The sequence below is a fragment of the Chelonia mydas genome, chromosome 6, assembly GCF_015237465.2.
Source record: "Chelonia mydas isolate rCheMyd1 chromosome 6, rCheMyd1.pri.v2, whole genome shotgun sequence".
NCBI lineage: Eukaryota > Metazoa > Chordata > Testudines > Cheloniidae > Chelonia > Chelonia mydas.
The window spans coordinates 39915431-39934181 of NC_051246.2; the positions used below are offsets into that span (position 1 = coordinate 39915431).

The 18751-nt window shown below is 41.8% G+C and overlaps 1 protein-coding gene across 10 annotated transcripts in view; it reads left to right on the top strand.

Moving 5' to 3' along the window:
- The first annotated feature begins 14611 nt into the window (after positions 1 to 14611).
- The window catches only part of ARNTL (aryl hydrocarbon receptor nuclear translocator like), an 80911-nt gene continuing 76771 nt past the window's right edge, over positions 14612 to 18751 (top strand). For 3 of the 10 annotated variants that reach the window (XM_037899847.2, XM_037899849.2, XM_037899848.2), the window contains exons 1-2: positions 14618 to 14760; positions 15808 to 15939. The gene's annotated coding sequence lies outside the window, so the exon portion shown is untranslated. Of the gene's footprint in view, positions 14761 to 15807; positions 15940 to 18751 lie in introns of all 10 variants that reach the window. The other 7 variants (XM_037899845.2, XM_043548897.1, XM_043548896.1 and 4 more) reach the window with 5 other exon arrangements.

An 18751-nucleotide genomic window follows, 5' to 3' on the forward strand; every position in this document is an offset into this window, starting at 1 on the left:
CTGAATTCAGATGTAAAACTTCAGTCACCTCAAGCAATTAAGATAATAGCCATGATGCTTCAGCAATATAATTTCAAATAAAATGTCATTTTCTGACATTTACATTACAAAAAGCACAGTTAAAAATGTAACAGTAGACAATTTCAAAGTTTTTAATGTTATTTCTAAGTAGGAGCCTTCTGTGCTTGAACTACTTCAGGTTGAATGCTTGTAACCTGAATCTTTTTTTCAGGTAAACTTAGAAAGAACAGCCTGAAGATAACAAGTATTTACTGGTACCCATGGCTATAAGCAAATACTGTGTCTGCAATACGATGTATCTGCAGTGCACTACTAACTATGCTGTACACTGCATCCAATAAGTCAGATAACATTACACAGACACCCAAGGAAACAACTTTTGGCTTTTGTTCTGCTGCTTCCCATCAAAATTTGAAAACCTTCTGGCAAACAAACATATATTCATAATACAGGTCAGTGCCCAATTGTGCTGCAAAGAAATTCACTTCCAATTTCATTGAAAACTACACAATTTATGTCACGTTTCCTGTAAAAAGACTGAGAGGACCTTTAAGCTAAAAATCTTGGTGTATGTCCTCTTCTGCATCTGACCTGGTTGGGGTGCATCCATGGCTTTCCAAAACTCTTCGGCCTCTTTCCCCAATATTAAAATTTGCCTGGGACTGGTTTGGCACCAGGCACAAGTTAGAGCTGCTTCAAGGCTGCATTAACTTGTGCTAGCTGGAATTGCCCTCTAGGATCCATTTCATTTGCCCAGGATCACTGGCTGTGCTCCTGTTTACGCCCCTTTTCATCTCTGACATGCCTCTGTGATGTTCCTCTCTGGTATTATCTGGACTGGTGAGCTGCTAGGTCACTCCAATCCTTGACTCTGGGAGCCAGCCTTACCCTGCTCTGCTGGGAGAACCCCCACTCCTGAGCTGTTTATGCACAGCCTATGGCATGTAAGCTGCTCCTTGGATTGTGCAACCCAATCTCCAACATCTCCAACATAGCCAACATCTCCAGTCCAGACACAACCCTAGGAACCTCCGTCTTGCAGTGTCCAGTTATGCCTGCTGGATGCTCAGTAGTAACCTAACCCTAATTCTAATTTTAAAAATGTCAAATTTGCCCACAAGACAAAAATTCTAAACAACTCTAATACTTAGTCAAGTGGGCTAGAAAGCACACGATCATTCCACTTGAATGTCGGATACCATATTTGATTCATGTCATATGTCAAATGTATTTGGCAGTCTAATATTGTTTTCTAGCATTTGCAGACTTTTTTTTCAGCATACTTCCTAAAACCACTGTGATGAAGCTATCTATACTTACAGTAATTAAACTGTGTTTAAGTAAAATCATGCTTGTGATTAAATAATGTTTTATGGTATTTGTTTATTCAGATAATGGCAGATGTGAACCCCACATATCATGACACTATACCGCTTAGCCCTGTTTGCCATCATTTGCAGGACCTGCTCCTGAGGGGCATACTATTTTGTAGAACAGAACTAGAAGAATTCTGTAGAAAAGTTTGCACTGTATCTAACCCACATTATATGCCATCAATGTAATTATGTGTGACACAGCACAATGATGACATAGCAAGCCTGCAGAAATCCAAAATGATAGTCTACCTGAAGCTGCCAGTTATGACTCACTTGTAGTTTGAATAGTTTGAAGGTACATTAATGAAAATATCAAATAATGAAATATATATATGGCCATAAGAAAGTGCACACTGAGAAGATGACTGATTTTCTAAAGACATTAGAGAGGAGACTGTGATGATTCTCAGGGCACCCAGGACTCTGAGACATCCTGGTACCCCCTGCCTCCAGGGTGAGGGAGTTTTGTCTGTGCCTGACAGAGTGTTAGGTCTACATATACACTCCATTGAAGACACGCTACCAGAGCCTCCCACTGACTGTGTCTGAACCCACAGCCCATCTTTTCCAGGGACTCTCCAGGGGCTGGAGGAAGAACATGCATCCTCCACAGATCTGCTACTGGCCCTCCCACTCCTCTCTGCTTGTCCCCAAACACATATTCACAGATCTGTGGAGAGGCCAGTGTGGGGTCTGGGTGAGGTAAATAGTGTGATAGGTCCCCTCTGTGCATAATCTGCTCCTCCAGTATGGCAGAACTCAGTCTTTTTGTTGCCACTCTGCCTACGGACTCTGTCTAGGTATTCAGGAGCCTAGGGAAAATATTTGCTCTTGAAAATCATGGGAAATAGTTCCAATGGCACTAAGAGCGCTAAAAAGACATTTGTCTTAAAGTTTGCAATCAGGTGTGGAAATATAAAGCTAAATGTCAGGTGGAGTTCAAAGAAGTATAATATACAATAATGTTTAGGATATATGCCACTCCCAGTAAAATCCATACCTCTAATAATCAAGTCTCTGCAGTACAGTGAAATGGGTGTGGAGAGGGAGAGACCTATTATCATATGTGGTAGTCCTGACTTCAAATACAAAATTACTGAACATGATAAGATCCTGCTGTAGAACTGGAAATACTGACTGCCAATTTAATATCAGTCTATTGGCAGATTCACAAAAACACACAGTGAACACTGCCAAGTTTGGCTTTTTGCTCCCATTGGGAGTCGGTCAGCTTCGTGCTGCCACTGACATGGTAATTGGCAGTGGCTGCACTCCTGGTGAGAAACCTGCTAGTAGGGATTGCTGTTTGTGTTGTCAACCCCTATGGCACTGGTACTCAAGTTATTGGAGGGAGTGGCCTGCCTCCTCCAGCAGAGGTCAGCTAGAAGTATGAAACAAACAACCACCAGCATGCAGCCAATCTCTACTGTATACAATAATAAAACATGCATGAAATTAACCAGTTTTCCAATATATAATTTAAAATACCTATATTTCATTGCCTTTCCTACCTAAGATTTTTCTGTTGAGAATATGGCCAAATAATCCATCTGGGTTCTTGCACTGTGTCCATCAATGTGATATCTCAGTAACCACATGACATTCCTCCACTTTCTTCAGATATGCTGTCCCTTCCCTCTACACTTCTCAGGAGCCATTATCCTCTGTGGTCAGCTTTTAGATAGCTTTTAGGGGTGGCTAAGAATTTAGTAGCTTCAGATGAAAAAGGACTTTACTGACTTTTTAAATGAATGGATGGATGGGAAAAGTCCTGGAACATCATGGCAATGGACAAGCTATTTGTATATACAAATAGATTGCAGTATCTAAACTTTGTTGAAACCTAGCAACCATTTTCTACTTATGTAAATTAATATCTCCGAAATGGAGCTAAATCACGTATGCTGCCTGGCTTTTCACATAATTGATAAATGCACAATGGCTCTTCTGTTATATGTGTTGTTCATTAGATTTCTCCCATCTTTTTTATTATTATTGAGTCTTCTTTTGTTGCTTTTTTAGACAATGTACTCTATATTTTGCCACATTCTTTCCTGCATCTTATTGTATGTGCTGTGTGCATTAAGGATATCTTAAAGATGTGTAATTTGTTCACATCATAAAAAAGTTATCATGGACTATAACTGATGTTACTGAAAGACAAGACTAAATTAAAAAAAAAATTAAAGGGACAGAAGATGCACATAAAACTGACAGAACACAGTTACATTAGAATAGACTTCACAACATTTTATTACTATTATTTATCCTTTATATTGTGGTATTTTCTAGGCCTCCTTTGTGTTAACCACTATCCAAATATATAGTAAATGGCAGTTCCTGCCCTGAGCAGAAATCTTAAAATGCAACAATTGACGTAGAAGATAGTGTCTCTCAGTGTCCATTTTTTTTCATAATAAAGACTCTGAATTATCCAGTTATTTTGTTTTTTCAGGCAAATCTATTTCAACTTGTTTCTAGCAGAACAAATGTACCAAACACATCAAACTTCCCAGTTTTCCAAGAAGTGTCTGCTACTTGTGATGCCAAGTTCAATTGCTTTGTTTATATTATCAACTTTTTGGAAACTCCATTCTAGTCTCCTATCTGATTCATTAGTGCAGCTGAGTAACCTTCCTGGAATTACTTGGAACAAGAGGGAACCCTTTCTTAAGTACTTCCTGTCTTTTCACATAAAGTGACGATGGCCATAGTATACTTACTCCTACTTTCCCCATTCTTCGGCTTCCAGGCACACCCATTGGATGGAATTATCTGTATCCCTGAGTGTGTATTTTAGAATATCTCAAGTTGCTTATCCTTAATGTTGTTCTGCTTACAAATACTGTACATATACTCTAGTAAAAGATAAAATACATTTGCTTAATATTAACAAGTATCCAAATAATATTAATAAATGAATCAAGTAGACAATGTTCTTCTTTAGTCCGTAGATTGCAAGGAAAACATCTTTCATTGGAAGTATGAAGCATGTAGATTTTTTTGTTTGATTTTTTAAGTGATAACTACTGCCACATAAACTATGGCTGAATTTAATAAGCTATCCGTGGCACTTATTATAGACTTCTGTCAGTGCACCTTATTCAGTGCATCAAGCAAATTTGAGGGATATGATGTGACAACTTGGTGTCCCTGGGAAGATAGTGTCATTAACAGAAGAAGAGCTCTGTAATGGAATGGAAAGCCAAATTTCAGTCAATGGCAGATACACTGCATGGTTTCCTATCTCCACAGGAATTCAGCAAGGGCTGCGTTCTATCACCATTGTGCCTCAATATTGACATTGATTGACTGATGGATAAGCATATGGAGGCAGCAGTTGGTGGCGTTGAACTAACTTCAGGTTCTTGTCTTGTTGGCTCAGTTTAGTGAGTCACTGCACATGCTGGCCAATCAGATAGGGCAAGAAGCAGCGCACATTAGTCTGATTATTAATCCAGCTAAAACTTAGTCCCTGGCCATTACAAATAAGCAGCCTCCAGCTCCAGATTACAGCCAGCTCAGTATTAACCTGTCTGGACAGGACATTTAGCAGGTGACAACTTTCCAATATCTGGGCAGCATCACACACAGTGCTAGAGGATGCTTGAAAGATGTGAACACTTGTATAGCAATAGCTGCTGCCATGTTTTGAGCCCTTCAGTGTCCTTTGTACGGACATTGTAACATCAAGTTTGTTACAAAATTGCAGATCTACAGAACCACAAGTATACCAACTGTATTGTATGGAAATGAAACATGGGTGCTGAGAAAGGCTGAAGAATGCTGGATTGACATTTTTGATTCTTGTCGTCAGCTGCTGACAGCTGTTCCGTATCAAGTGGCACGACAAGATCAGCACTGGATTGTTTTTGGTGGCTTTCTTGATATGGACATATCATTAGAATGGAAGAACAACAAATTCTGAAGTGTGTGTATCATGGAATGCCGCTCCATGGCTGGCGATCATGTGGGCAGCAAAAACAATTCCTCTATTATTGTAGCTAAGGCAGTAGGCTAGGACTTAGGCAATCTGGGTTCAAATACAAATATTTCCTGTGTGACCCTGTCCCTGGCAAATCACAATCTCTCTGTGCCTCAGTTCCCCATCTGTAAAATGGGAATAATATTTCCTTTCTCTCACCCTTTGCCTTTCTTGTCTAATTAAGTTGTAAACTCTTTGGGTACAAGGACTAAATTATTATGTGTATATACAGTGCCTAGCACCATGGAGTCCTGATCTCAGCTGTGGCCTCTAGATATTACTGTAATATACACAAATAACTGTTCTGTATTATGATTATGACTTGCCAATAAAGTAGTAAATATGTAAATATTGAATAGTTACATTTTTTAAAAATAGATAATACAAACAAATCCTTTTCCTTAGGCCAAATCCTTATCTCAGTTACACAAATGTAAATCCAGAATACCACCACTGCCTTCAACAGAGTTATATCTGTATATCTGAGATCAGAATCTGACCCCTAGTTTTTAAGCAATTCCTGGCACGTTCCAATATGCAAGGACCAGGAATCATGTCTTTCTGTGTTTGGAAAATGGCTAGCATATTTGGACCCTGCTGCATATAAATAAATAATAGCCACAGATGTTTCCTAGCCCAGTGGACTGTACACTCATCTGACAGCAAGGAAACCTCTAGTTCTAATTTTTGCTCTGTGAGTGACTAAGCACATGTCTACATTACAAACTTTTGCTGCTGCAGTTAGTATATCACTTGTGCATGTGCATACTTGGCTCCTTGCATTGGCGCTGCATATACTCACCACAAGTGCTTGTTTTGATGCACAGTGCAGTGCACCATGGGTAGGTATCCCAGCATGCAACTCGCTACTATCCAGAGCACTGTCTTTTGGGAAATTTTGGCAATGCATGGTGGGGCAAAAAATGAGTCGCGCGCAGGGGTGACTGGGACTTTGGGGTCAAATTCCCATCATGCCACTTTCTTCACCCCATAATGCCATCTTTATTCCATCATTTTCACTCCTATTTTGAAAACCCCAAGAACCCACAAGGATTTTTCACTGTCCACCTCTTTGACAGAAGCATGGAGCCTACATAGCTCTGCACTATTGTCAGGAGTGTTGCAAGCACAAGGTGAACAATCCTCCAGTATGTGCAGAGCCGGAAGAAGAGTGGCAGGGAACATGCTGATTTTCTGGAGGGCAGATTGCTGTGGGACACAGTGAGAACCAATTCAAGATTGTTAGTGGAGTTCATGGAGCAGTGCAAATGGTGGAGCACCTCTTCTCGGCCCAAGAAATGAGTACTGACTGGTGGGATAGCACTTGGGATGACAAATAGTGGCTGCAGAACTTTCAGATCTATGTGTCAAGCTCACCCCCACTCTCCAGCTTAGGGACACCAGAAAGAAAACTGCGTTGACAGTGAAGAAGCGATTGGCGATCGCACAGTGGAAACTTGCAATGCCAGATTACTACCAATCAATGGGATATCACTTTGGAGTTGGAAGATCCACTGTAGGGGCTGTTGCCATGCAAGCATACAGGGCCTTTAAGCATCTCCTCTATGCAGGACTGTGATTCTCAGTGATGTGCAGGACATAACGGGTGAATTTGCAGCAAGGGTCTCCTGAACTGTGGTGGAGTGATAGATGGCTAGACCCTTCGCTCTGGTAAATGGCAGTTGATTCTGGTGCTGACCCTTGACTTCATTCACCACCCAGGATGCCTGCTCTGCCTACTAGACCTGACTCTTGCTCTGACTACTAGGCCAGACCACATCTTGGTCCATAACACTCTGTGCCTGTTTCCCCAATCTGTGAAATGGGGATGATACTTAACTCACAGGATGTTGTGAAAATTAATTAGTTAACATAGTACTTTGAAAATGTAAAATGCTAGTTACATATTATGATTCTAGCTAGCTCTCTTTATCTAGCACAGGCTTCCTCTTTAGCCCTTAAAACAATCTATTCACAATTGGTGTTAAAGCCTTCTCTGCTTCAGCTCCTGACCCCAGGAAAAGCCTTCATGCTATTCTCCATCCTATTGATCCTTGCCTTCATTTTAAATCATAGATGAACATATATCTCCTTTCCCTTGCCTATAGTGTGAAACATGGCTTGAAATCATGTGGAGTGAGAGTTTCTTATTGCTTCAATGGATTTTGCTTCTCTTATAGCGAAGCTTTACTCCAGTTATAAATGGAGTTTTACTCTATCGTAATCATATGCCATCTGTTCTAATTCTCTTGGAATGCAGTAATTACCACGTACCAGATAGATATTTGCTGCATTTCCAAGGGAATTTTCCTTTCTCATATCATGTGAAGTTGCCACTTGTCTGTAGGGGAGGAAGAGTAGAGAGAAACACGTTGGCCTCAGACTTGCTGAAGAGGAGTCAGATTAGTTTTAGAGCTTGTCTACATTATCATCTGTTCACAGCAAACTGGGGTGTAAGTCTACTCCGCATTGGCCTGCCATACACTGTGTCCAGGTGGATCTTGCTGCCGTGCACTAAAAGTTCCATATTGAGCTCTGACCTACCCCACTTTGAAACAGTAATAGATTAAAGCGCACTAGGAATCTTTTAGTGCATGGCAGCAAGATCTATGTGGACACATGTTGAGCAGCAGGCTAGTGAGGGGCAGATTTGCTGCGACTTGCTGCAAACTAAGTGTTTGTGTAGACAAGCTCTTACTAAAAGATGCTCCTAATTGCCCATGTGTCACAAAGAGTAGCTAATCCCAGAGTGAAAGCAGTGGTTCCTTAAGATTCCAATCAGCTGTAGTGCCCCCTTCCAGGTGTGAAGAGACATTGCCAGATCCCAGGGTAAAGAAGAGGGATTTTTTGCAAGATAGACCATCTTCTGTTATAGCAAAATTACTTATAGAAATGTTGTTGGGTTTTTGTTGTTGTTGTTGTTTTGTATCAAGGAAAGTTAATCAATCCTGGTTCCGGCATCAAGTTTAAGAGTAAAAGAATATGAGAGTGGGAGGTATCAAAAGCATTATTAAAGTGGTTATTAACATTTTTCATTTTATCAGAAACCATAGTTTTCAGTAAATAAAAAGTTTTGATGAGTGTTTCAAAAAATTGTGATACGTTTAGTAAAAAGCAAATAGTTTTTAAAAGTCACGGTTTTTGTGAAATTTTCACTTTTTTTTTGAAAAGGGCCATTTTTCTATTTAAAAAATGTTGCATTTGAAAATTGTCAATCAGCGCTATCCTGAACTTGGACACTCCCAAACTCTGAGACAGCTCAGATCCAGATCTGACCATTGCAGTTACTTTCCAAATCTATAATTGGCTGGACCAAATCTCAAAACCCCCAAACTTTGAGAAGTTTTGAATCCATATCCAGATTTAAATGTTGTGTCTTGGGTCTCTGTCTGATAAATAAACATATATTCGAGAGAAGGGAAGATTATAATTTCTTAGATCTATATACTGTAACCTCATTTTCCTGTTTTCTCTTCACACTACAGAACAGCAGGATTGCCAACTCTTGTGATTTTATCACAAATCGCACGATATTTAGCGTTTTTTTTTCTTAAGGCTGCTGGGACTCAAAAGACTGTATAAGAATCTAATCTTTCATTAAAAAAGTAAGTTTCCGGCCCTCATGAATGCAGACAAAACTTGTAAACATGAAGAAAGTACATAACAAAAAGCTCAGAAAACAGAAGACAAACAAAAAGAACCAAATAGTTATAATTTTTAAGCCAATTTCATGATATTTTGGGGCTTGACTCGTGATTTTGACTTCATGCTTGGGATTGGCAATACCAGAGCAGGAGCAAGATGATAGGTATTTATGTAAATAAAAGTAGAAAAGTTTGTACTCACCCATCTTAAATGCTGTAATGCCTCAAGGATATGAAGAACCTGAGAAGAATGGGAAAGCAATAGTTCAGTGAGATAAATTGGTACTATAAAGTACAAACAGGAATGTAATAGAGTTCACTTTTTAGATTCTGTTAAAGAAAGACAGAGGAGCTATGGTATATGATTAATCTGTTATAGTAAATATGACATCAGCTGCAACCTGTTTAGGATCAGGTTTATTTCAAACAGTAACTTACAGATAGTATTTGAAACCAATGTAGTCAATGGGCCAAATTCTCCTCTTACTTATGCTAGTCCAACTCATTTGAAGTACATGGTGCTACAGCAGTGCAACAGAGAGTAAAATGTGTCTCAGTACATTTGTGAGTTGTTTTTTAAACACACAAGCACAGTAGAACCCCATGAATGCATTTTATTCACCCTTGCTAATTTTCTGTCAGTTCTAGGAGCTATAGATTTCATCCATGTAGATATCTTAAATTCAAAATGCAAGAAAAAAAGTGGGAAAAAATATTCTTCAAAAAAGTACTAATACAAAAAGCATTGTTTGGATGCAATAATAAACGTAATGAGTCTACAGTTAGGTGCTAATAAACTTGGAATTAATACATTTAAAAAAATATGTAGGGTAATGCTTCCAGACTTTTGAATGTACCACAGGACCTTAAGTGACAGTTCTCTCTCTCTCTCTCTCTCTCTGTATCTTTAACTGAGGCCAGGAATCATGTTTCAGAAAAAACACAATTAAAACATGGGGTCGCATCCCTGACCATCTTAGCTAATAGCCATTGAAGGACCTATCCTCCATACATTTATTTAATTCTTTTTTGAACCCAAATTGAATCTCAAAATGAATACTCTAGAATAAAGATAGATTAAACATTCTCATGATAAATGTCCCCTTCATCATCAACTTTCTAGATAAACATCATGTAGAAGCTTTTTCTCTCCTTTTTCAAATATTAACTTTTAAAAACTACTAATCCGCTTATATTTCTCATGTTAATTAAAGAAAATCACTACAGTGGCTTCAGTTGATTTATTATGGAGCAACCACTTAAGGTTGCAACTAAATTTCTGTTTAAAGCCAAAATTTGATTCCTCTCTAAAACCCACACCGGCCTTGAAAATTGTTAAGTCGGGTGCGGGGTCTGGATAGAGTAACTGGGTAAAAATTTAGGCCACTTGAACAGGGGGTTCCTGAAATATAGCACTCCCAAATATCAGCTGTTCTTAAGTTTCAAAAGTCTTTTAATGCTTTTTTGTGCACAGATAGAGAATAAATGAGGGTTAAGATATACAAAGCTTATTTCTCTGAAATGAGATCTAGTGCATGATATGAAGAACAACGTGTGAAATTTTAAAAATAAAACATTATTAGACCTTGTTTTGGAACTGTAGAGTGGCATGATTGTGTCAATGACTGATAGTGTTGTGATCCACTAACAGATTACCAGTACTGTAAAGACTTCTGCTCAAAGTGCTCTGATGTGCTGTACTTCCCAGTATGTTCTGAATTTTGAGAGATACCTCCCCATCAGAATACCCTTTAGCCTAAGGGAAAGTGCACTGCCCATAAGTTCAAGTCTCCTCTTCTATCTACTGCTGTTAATATTTCTGTACACTTCAAAATATTTATTATTGACCACAGTCTGATGCTGCTACCCTAAGAGGCAGACAAGTATAATACCTTCTCATATCTTTCCCCCCACCTCCCATTTTACAAATATAGTACTTGAGAGGTGAAACAATGTCAATTCTGGCAGAGATGGGAGTAGAATCCAGGTCTCAAACATGGCAGACCCAACTCACATCAATCTTAAATCTGTCACTTCCTAATTCTTTATTGCTTGTCTTTGCAACCTTAACAGTTTTAATACACAATAGTTACTTATAAAGTTATTTATAAACTTGCAGCAAGCAAGATGTTTCCTGCAACTTGCAATCTAACCTTAATCTAACAATTAAAAAATATAAATAAAGAATAATGTATGGTTGGTATGTGCCATCAGATACCAAAAGCCAGGATTTGATTAACCTGATGTTGTCACTTTCTTTAATACCTCATTAATAGAAAGTACAGTAACAAAAACTATCCAATGTAAAGTGACTATAGGTGGGAAATCACAACATATGACCTACTGTATGCCTACTTTCCCACAGGAATAGATGCAGATCAGTATGCTTGGCAATTGGCATAATTCCCTGGCCAATAATTACTGTGCATTAACCCAGATGATGGGACATGCATGTATGGAGAATCTTTCTTTAAGGTGGAAGGAAACAGTGATGAAAACTGCAAAAATTCATGGATAAGAAAAAGCCAGAGAAATTCCTCCAGCTGCATGACCTGTATGTGTTCAAAAATATTTTAAAACTTCCCAGCCAAGCAATGTATTTTCTCCTTCTCTTTTTTCCCATATGGTGTGTATTTTCATTTGCTGAATACATAATATGCTATTTACCATGACTCGCTGGAGGGTTGCTACTTAAGATCTTCTTGATTTGAATAGGGAGATTCTGTATCCTGCAAGGGCCACTTGTGGTCAATCTTCACAAGTCCCAAATCGATTTAATAGCAAGCAGACCTTGATGCTGCCATGAGATGAGATCATGTTCTATGATGATGGGCTGAAGTAACAATGATAATGTTATGACAAAATAATATTGCAGTGTGAACTTCTGAGGCAATGTAATGCTAATAAACATTAGATGAAATTTTGATGTGATGACGTGATAGAATAGCATAGGAGATTTTGAGGCAATGGCATAATGTGTTACAAGTTGGTGTAATGATAATACAATACAATGTTTGGGTGTGGTACAGTATATGAATGCAAAAACATTGTGATTATGCAGTGGCGCAACACATCCCCACTGTGTACAAGTACTGAGATGTCCATGTTTTTTCCTACTCACTTCTTAGCATGTCTAAATTTAGACTGTAAACTGGGCCAACGAGTGGCTTTACTATGTTCTGTAAAGTGACTAGCACATTTTAAGAGCTGTATAATAATATTGCATTAAGACGCAGCAACTTTTTGGGCACTAAATGAGCATATCATGAAATGGTATAGTATTTGGTAGCAAAGCTGGGGTGCAGTGAGGTGGTGATGCTGTGGGTATACTGCTGTGACACTCTATGAACACTGTGAGGGAATCTTGCAAGGACAATGTTGTGCAAGGCACTATGGGATAAGGATAAGTGTGAGGCAGTAGTACTGAAGTGATGCTGTAGCATAAGGGGATAATGTAGAAGCCCAAGGAAGTAACCCTGAGCACGTTCTGTGGTGCAAGATGACGACCAGGGATCCTAGTTTTCCGTGATAAAAAACCCAAAATTATCTGATGAAAAAAAAACCATAAAAATTTGCATTTTCCCTTAATTTAAATGAAACACTGAACTTTCATTTCCCATACCTTGATATATAGGTATCAGTTGAACACAATGTTTTATTGATATAGTTACAATTTTTAAGCTGACAGCCCAAGTGCCGGTGCCCAGGGCTGAAGCTGAAGCACTGCTGCGTGGAGCTGATAGCCCGAGCCCTGCACATTCTCCTGATTATCCAAATTATTGATTATCCAATCTGGCCCCAGTCCCAATTAGATCAGATAATCGGGGTTCCACTGTATATGTTTTTATTTTTTCACAAATGTAAAAGCTAAAGATTCTCTGTAAAAACGCAAATTCCCTGGCAAACGGATTTCTAGGGTTCCTTTTGATGACGCTGTGAGTGACATCATGGTTCAAGGCAATGATGCAGCAGTGGAAGCAATGCTGTCACACAATGGGGATGATATAGCATCATGAGACAAGGCTAGGTTTCCACCTTTCTGATTGCAGAAAACGGAACACCCTTGCCCCACCTCCTGCCCCGCCCCTTCCCCAAGGCCCTCTGCCCTGCCCCTTCTCCGAGGCTCCACTCCCCGCTCAGTCCATCGCCCTTCCCTCCGTCGCTCACTCTCCCCCACCCTCACTCACTTGCTCATTTTCACTGAGCTGGGACAGGGGTTTGGGGTGCGGGACAGGGTACGGGCTCTGGGCTGGGGGTGCAGGCTCTGGAGTGGGACCAGGGATGAGGGGTTTGGAGTGCAAAGGGGGCTCTGGTCTGGGGCCAAAGGGTTTGGAGTGTAGGAGGGTGCTCAGGGCAGGGTCAGGGATTGGGCTGCAGTATGGGGTGCACACTCTGGGCGGGAGTTTGGGTGTGGGATGGGGATCAGGGCTGGGGAGGGCAGTTGGGGCATGGGAGGGGGCTCAGGGTGCAGGCTCCAGGCGGCACTTACCTCGGGAAGCAGTAATGTCTTTCTGGCTCCTAGGCACAGAAGTGGTCAGGGGCTCCACGTGCTCCCCTGTCCACAGGCACTGCCCCCGCAGCTCCCATTGGCAGCGGTTCCTGGCCAATGGGAGCTGCGAAGCCAGAGCTCAGGGTGGCGCCTGCACCGTGGACAGGGGCAGCGTGCAGAGCCCCCGTGGCTGCTCCTGCACCTAGGAGCTAGAGGGAAATGCTGGATGCTTCTGGGAGCCGCATGGAGCCGGCTGCTGCGGCCAACCAGACTTTTAGCGGCCCAGTCAGCTGTGCTGACCAGAGCTACCAGGGTCTCTTATTGACTGGGCATTCTGGTTGAAAACTGGACGGCTGGCAACCCTAGAGAAGGCCATTGTGGTGACGCAGCAAGGTGAAGCAGTAACAGTGAGGAGCTGCTATGGCATGATGGGAGGACACCGAAGCATGAGGCAGTAGCGCTGCGGAGCTGGGGATGACATAGAAGCACGAGGTGGCGATGTCACACTGGCGGTGATGACGCTGCAGCACAAAGGGATGGCGTAACAGTGTAAGGTAGTGACCCCGCACTATGAGGTGGTGACACTGTAGTGACGTTGCAGGGTGAGGTGATGACGTAGTGGCCTAAAGTGATGCCATGGCAATGACATGCAGGGTGGGTGGTATCATGGTGGTGACACCGCAACCGTGTGAAGCTGCTGTGGTGAACTGACCCAGGGGAAGAATTGCTCAAAGACCCGCGCCAGTCCGCCGCCAAAGTGCTCCCCAGAGTCCGACGGTGGTCAAAAGCGCGCCCAGCAGCACCAACAGCGCTACATCCGGGTCCCGCCCGCAACCCGAGCGTTAAGCCACTGCTGACTCCGCCCCCTCATCGAACACGCACGCCCCGCCTCCCCCTCCCCAGCCCCTACTTAGACCTTCTGTGGGGCGGGAGGAAAACTGCGAAGTCCCTTTCTGATTGGATCCCTCTCCTTGCGCGTGCGCGGATTGGTCGGAGTTCTGAGGGGCAGGTCCTGGAGGCCCGCTTGCAGGCCATTGGACGACGACCTTTGAGAGCGGCTCGCTCATTGGCGGAGAAGGGCGCTAGGTCTCGGGCCGGGGGGAGAAGCCATTGGCTGGAAAGTAGGTTAGTGGTGCGACGTTCAGTGGCAAGCCAGGCGGAAAGTAGGTCAGGGACGGGGGTGTCTTCGCTGCTCATAGCTCTCACCGCGCCGCCGAGGGGCACCGACCCCCTCCCCCCTATACGGTGAGGAGAGAGGGGTGGGGAGGAGGGGCTGGTGCCGGTCAGGGACCCGGGTGGGACCGGGCGGGGGGGGGGGGGACTCCTGTCAGAGCGGGGAAGAGGTTGCTGTCAGGGAGAGTGCGGGGGCGAGAGACTGGGGGCGCTTCCTTTCCGGAGTCCAAGAGAGACTGGGGGCGAGGGGAGCGTGGGGGAGGCGGAGGAGGGTGGCGGCGTGTGTGTACATGGAGGGGTCAGGGGAAGGGAGTGGGGTGTTGGGGTTGCGTGTGTGTGTGTGTGTATGGAGGAGTGGGGGTGTATCTTGGGGGCGCACGGAGGGGTGTATCTTGGGAGTTTGGGGGTGTATGGAGGAGTGGAGGCAAGGGGGTTGGGGTATATAGAGGGGCTGGAGGTGGGGGGTGTATGTTGGGGGTGTGTGGATTGTTTGTATGGGGGGAGAGAATGTTTGTGGACACCCAACAGAAATATATATTACAAATGTGTGTGTGTGTGTGTGTGTGTGTATGTATGTGTGTGTGTGTATATATATATATATATATATATATATATATATATATATATATATACATACTGTATCTACCTTAGAGGTCACCAATCCCCATACCCCCCTCCACCCGCAATCCCCAGTGTACATAGTTTTCAATGCTTCCTGAGGGAAGAGGTGGGGGAATAGACAGAGTGCCTCCTTCTGAAAGGAGAGCAGCATCCCCTCCCTTCCAGACATGGATAAGGCACACTGACTGGTTCGACTCAGGGTTTGTTTTTGTTAAATAACTCCTGCTGTATGGTGTAATAAATGACAACAGTTAACCATAAGCATGTTATATAAGAACCTAATGAAATATTAAGAAGCCAAACAGAATGAAATGGGCTTATTACTACACAGAAGGAGAAGCTGAAGGTGGATTCCGCTGGTTATAGTTTACATGGTGGAAGATGTCATGCATCAGTTCTTAGTGCTCAGAGCAGAGGTCGGCAACCTTTGAGAAGTGGCATGCCAAGTCTTCATTAATTTAAGGTTTGGCATGCCAATAATACATTTTATATTTACAGGGGCCGGCAGACAGAACCCCAGGCTGGCAGCGGGCTGAGCGGGGCTGGCGGCCGAGACCCCGGCTGGCAGCAGAGTGCTGCCTTTGGCACGTGTGCCGCAGGTTGCCAACCCCTGGCTTAGAGTCTATCTTAGTACGTTGGTTAAAATAATTTGCTTTACTTGTAAATCTGAAGTAACTGTCATAATTATTCTGTGCTGAAAATGTCCAATGCTGGAACAAAGTGTGGTTCGGTCCCCTCGTGTGCTCTCCAAAGTGTGAGGGCTCCCAGTCTCCCCGTAAGCAGTATTTGAATAGACTCTTTCACCATTTTGCAGAGTCAGAAGAAAGAGTGGGGTAAAGAGTAGTAGGCCAGAGAGTCTTGCTGTTTGATCATATTTAAAGTGGTTGGCAGTCTTTTCAAATTTGCCTTGCTCTCTTACTTAGCAGAGCTGAGTTCAATCACTGAACCAAAGCGTATTGGTCCCTCTTTATCTAGGTCACCCGTGGGCCTGCTATCCCACAGTTGGCTGTCTCCACTGTCTACCATAAATAAACCTGGTGAAGGGTTTGCTTATGTGAAGAATGGGATAGTGTGATGAACAAAAAATTTATGTAGTAAACACATTTATAGTAGCACTCAGAGGTCCCCTTGTGTTAGAACAGTGATTTTCAAACTTTTTCTCATTTGTGGGCCCCTAAAAATTTTCAAATGGAGGTGTGGACCCCTCTGGAAATCTTAAACATAGTCTGCGGACCCCAGGTTGAAAACCACTGTTCTATAGTAATGACGACCTTTTGTTGACTCCCAGGGGTCTGTGGACCGCAGGTTGAAAACCACTGTGTTAGAAAGTGAGAGACTGTCCCTGCCTCAGTGATCTAAATGATGGGCTGATAAGTTTAGAATTTTTCACTTAGTTGGTGGGGTGCTTTCCCCCCAGTGCTTGCTTTTTTTTAATAAAAAAGATGTTTTACTCTTGATTAGCTGTTTGGAAGTTGTCATATTTAGTACTGTTGCTGCTGAGGGTGTTCCTTGGTAGCTGTTATTTGTATCCATGGTGTCTTCTGTTGATCTTGATGCTGGCATTTAATGAAGCACAGGTTGTGAAAGTAAATATAATACACTTTAATAAAATGTACTAATGTACTGAGAACAATTACTGTGGCTTCCTAATACAATGATTTTTATTTTTAATTGGTTTATAATTGGTAAACCAAATTTCTTAAGTCCCATTTGAGAACAGTAGAAATTCATCTCTTCAGATACCTCCACTTTCTACTATATTATTCAAATTCCAGAATTTAAAAACCCTGTATTTCCCCTCTTTAACTTTCAATATGTCAAGTAGCTGAAGGATGCATAAACAAGAATCAGCTCTCCTAAAGCTTCTAACACACACCCAGAATGCATTCTGCGCCCCCCAGTTTGAGAACCTCTGTTTTATTGGACCCAATTCTGTTGGTGAGAGAGGCAAGCTTTCAAGCTTACACAGAGCTCTTCTTCTTGAAGCTCGAAAGCTTGGCTCTCTCACCAACAGAAGTTGGTCCAGTAAAAGATATTACCTCACCCACTTTGTCTCTCTAATCCTGAAAGTATAATAACCGTCCAAAAGAATAATATTCAAGCTTTTGTCACTACGAACTATATCTAATCAGTAAAACTAATATGAACATTAGACTATCTTTAATGAGAACTGCTATCTTAATCCTGTCCTTTAAGACTTAGTGTATTTCCATTTTTCTTACTAAGTCTCCATCTTTTTATGGGTTTCAGAGTAGCAGCCGTGTTAGTCTGTATCCGCAAAAAGAAAAGGAGTACTTGTGGCACCTTAGAGACTAACAAATTTATTTGAGCATAAGCTTTTGTGAGCTACAGCTCACTTCATCGGATGATCTTTTTCTGGTTTATTATACCAAATTAGCTCTCAAAATTCCCCAACGGTTCCTCTGATTTTGGCCTAGAAGTGCCAATATCTGTTTGAGAGTTGAATAGACTGATGCTATCGCTACACTACAGCTTAAGTTGACATAACTTATGTCGCTTGTGGCTAAATCACACCCCTCCCCCTGAGCGACATAACATATGCCTACTTAAGCACCAGTGTGGACAGCACTATGTCAGCAGGAGAGCTTCTCCCGCTGACATAGCTACCACCACTTCCAGGGGCTGGAGTAATTAAGCTGATGGGAGAGCGCTCTCGGAATTGTGCCCATAGCATTCACTAACTATAAACACTATAAAAACAATAGCTAAGAATGAGTTATAAAATTTTTTTTTCCAAAAATTTGATCAATCTATTCAGTTTGAGTTATGAATCTGCATAAAAATGTCATGTAGATGAAAGACGTGTAAACAAGAATCATCTCTCCTAAAGCTTTTTTCTCTCTCTCACACACTCACACTATCCAAGCTTAAAGAGAAAGTTGTATATTTTAAAAAACAAGTTACGACTTTTTTAAAGTTGGCATTTTCACTCATACGCCTAGAGTACTTTCTACTCAGCTTTCTACAGGGATGACTAAACTGGCTCAAAATTTTCAGATATTTGCAGATATGGCTGCCTTCTGCTCCCTTTACTAATTTTTTCTCCCTTGAAAGCAAGGGAAGTTAAATGCAAAATCTAATGGCAACGTTGAAGAACTTGGAATAGAAGTCCTAAATTTCAAAAAGTTTTTAACACAAAACATGAACTTGGCAGAACTATGCATGCAGTGTTCTAGTTCTCCTGATGAAATGTGTACCCTCATGTAGTGCTGTTTAAATGTGTGAGATCCAGGAAAAACGACAAGTTAATGTGTTTTGAAATCTTAACTTTTGCCGTATTTAATAGAAAAATTCTAGTTTTAAAGGTTGGGGAAATTATATGTTTTGGGTTTTCAAGTAATCTAATATAGCCTATAAAAAAACTCTTTTATAAAAACTATGGCTAGTTAACTGTTTTACCTTAAACTATGATGGCTGATTC